The following is a 3434-nucleotide window of genomic DNA, read 5'->3' as shown; positions in this document are numbered from 1 at the left end:
TAGACTCAATGCTACCAGAGTTAGGAACATAGTTATCACATTTATCTAACTCAAAGCCTATCAACCTTCCCACTAGTGCATCTAAGGTTATATCATTTTTGGGACCACATCTCATTTCTTGAATAGATGAAACTCTAATTGCATACATAGGAAGAATATTTATGAGTACCTTGCTGACCATTATTAAATCATCTATTTTTCCTCTTGAGGCTTTGTTTGCACTCACACTTGCTTTGATTCTTTCACTATAATGTGGAATGTTTCCATCTTCTCTCATCTTCATTTGATCAAAATGAACTCTTAGACATTCTACCTTATCTCTCCTCACATTTTCATCTCCTCCATAGATATCTTTTAGCTTGATCCATATTTCATGAGTAGTAGGACAATCTTTGACTTCATCAAATTCAACATAATTGAGAGTAGAAGCAATGTCAATCATCATTATGTTGTGATTCTTCTTTCCCAAATTTGGTCCACAGACAAAGGTCCAATAGGTGCCACATAATTTTTCTTTAGGTATGTAGGAATGTGTCTCCAATGGTTTCCAAATGTAGCTTCATGAGTTCCTACCATGCTTGGAAGTTATCTCTATTCAACTTAGGAATTTCCCTTTTGTAAGACATCTTGATCTTTACCCTAGGTCCTTGAAACCTTATCTATAAGCACCAATAGCTTTGATACCAATTGTTGGAAATGTAAAGGAGTAACTGAGAGGGGAGGGGTGAATGAGTTACTATAAAAGAAAATCCAAGTCCCTTTAGATATGTCAAGACAATATAAAACCAAATCCTGCTATAACTCATTTAACATTGAATATTCTATTGTAACTCAATTAATTTTGAATATATTACTATCACTCGATTAGCACATAGATAGTTAATCCTAAGGTATTAATGTGATTAGTCTTTATTAACTTAGTTGGAGAAACATAATGGAAATAACATGAACACAAGAGACACCAAGATTTAACATGGAAGCCTAATTTGGGAAAATCACCAATTGTAACTAGTTACTATTTTTTACTCTTCTGACATGAGCCCTATTAGGAGTGAGCCCTGTTAGGAGACAACCCTATTAAAGGACGTTAAAAAACACACTTTTAATTATGACCCTATTAGAGGATTTAATTCACCTTGTTAGGAGTGGATTTTTTAGAGGTCTTTAGACACTTCAATCTAGAAATGCCACCTTGTTAGAGGATTTTCTCAATAGTTTTTGGGCTAATTCTATTAGGAGATTTGATTCACTACTACAATTATTAGAGAGTAACAATAACTTGACCTGATTTTTGATGCAACTAACTTTCTTGATTCATATCTCAATTCTAGCTTGATTAGTTGATCCTCCTTGATTAGAATGTTCTTTGCATCTTGGTCAACTCAGATACTTTTCCCTTTATAAACATCCTTCAAATTTTCTTCCTTAATTCATCTTCTTCAATTCCACACTTCAATCCTTAAATTGACCTTTCATATATATGATTCACCTTGTCAAGTTGGCTTGAATACTCTTTTAATCAAATAATTTTCATCCCTTAAGTCAGCTTGTATTAACCAATAAATTTATCAAACTAAATATGTTGACAGTCAGTGAATACAAAATTGAGTACTTGGTCAACACAAAGGATCCCTCATTAACTGACCTAACTTAGTTAGAATAGGAGTTCTAATGTTAACCGACCCAAATCAGTCAATACTGAGTTCATGCTGACTTTCCTTTGATAACCAGCTGAACTCGGTTAATATAGACTTTACTTCATTAACTATCTGAGCTTGGTCAATAATATCTTTGAGCTTGGTTATAATTGAACACTCGACATATATAAGAAACTTCCTTTGATTCCTGAGTGAGCTCAACTATCACTAACTACTCAGTAAAGACTTGACATTTTATGTAACATCAAAGTTAACATACAATTGAATAATTGTTTTCAGCAATCTTCTCTCATACTTCCAAGCATTTCACCTTACCTATTAGATGGACATTAAAATATGGAAGATTTACAACTAGTTAAGTACCCCACTATTTTATTTTGAGAGAGATTGATTATTCCCTTTTCTATACTTCTGACCACTCCAAATGATCTCCATTACTATTCTTGTATATGTTATATTCTCCAAATATTTTGATGCAAGTACATTAGGATTTTATTGTGTCAATAAGATGAAGTCTCTCATCTCACCTAGCCTTCAATAAATGTGACAATACTCATACATGTAGAGTACAACTTAAGTCATTAATTTTCATTTATACCATTAATGTTATGCATTGGCTACCATGAGGTAAAGTTTTGTTCACTATAGTATGGTACTTCAATTGGTTATGAAAATTTATTGTGACCCATGCTTCAATCAACTTCTCTTTCACCTCAATGTTAATCTGTGCAATTTTCTTTATATACATATCTACATGGTAAAATTTGGATTCACTTGTCATTTATCCTTTATCCAAATGGATTATTGCCCAAGAAACTTTAGAGTCTAGCTCCAATATGCTAAGTGGGAAAGGCTATATGAGCACCCCATTTCAAACACCCAAATTGCTCAAGTATTCTTATGATCATGCACATTCTTCTTAAGCACCATCAAATGCATTATTGGAAGGAAGTGATTGTTGCACTTGAAAAGAGACTCATATTCCCAATGCAATTGGTCTCCTTTTTGCTGTCTCATATCATGGGCATTGTTCATTTTTAGGTGGCCTTTAAATATATTATCACTTTAATAGTATATCCTCAGATCAAGGTCAACATCAACCTATTGAAACTTGTGAAATAATATGATCTTTGGAGTGGTAATATGTCAGTTGCGGATATTTTCCTGAGGGAACCCCTGAAAGATAAGTGGGAATTTAAGCACATTTTGAACAGTATGAAAAGGGCCATCCAAACTCACCACATGCTCCATTTCCAATTTACAATGCAAAATGTGGGCAGGGTTCTTTCCTTTGGGATGCACATTTCTATTTTTGCCAATCTCTAGGCCATTCTGACCATTCTCAGTCATGAATCCCAACTCTAACCTTTTTCTTTGTTAGGGGTTCCATCCTACAACTTCTGCATTCTTGATGTTGACTTTCTCCACCCTCATGTTGTGGTGGTGTTCCCTATTCCATTTTTTTGATCAGTGGTTTCATTGGTGGATTTTCTACCCGACACAATGCTTTTATTTGAAAATTGTTGATGCTATTGACATGTTCCTTTTGGTCCCCATAGAAGGGGATTAAATGGGTGATGGTTTATGCATAACTTGTTAACTATTTTACTGGAAAAGCCTCATATTTTGGGCTTTCATCATCATAATCCTTATGGTCTCTAGCTCTGCTTTCCAATTTGGTGTTGTGGTTATGGGTTATGACTTCTAAGATTTTTTCAACCATATTTTTGGGACTTTGACATCGCACTCCACATGGACTCTAGTTATGCACTTCGA

This window comes from Cupressus sempervirens, chromosome 11 (assembly GCF_028749045.1).
Source record: "Cupressus sempervirens isolate cs-2001-9-10 chromosome 11, ASM2874904v1, whole genome shotgun sequence".
NCBI lineage: Eukaryota > Viridiplantae > Streptophyta > Pinopsida > Cupressales > Cupressaceae > Cupressus > Cupressus sempervirens.
The sequence above is the reverse complement of the archived record's forward strand: the minus strand, read 5'-3'. Positions refer to the sequence as shown.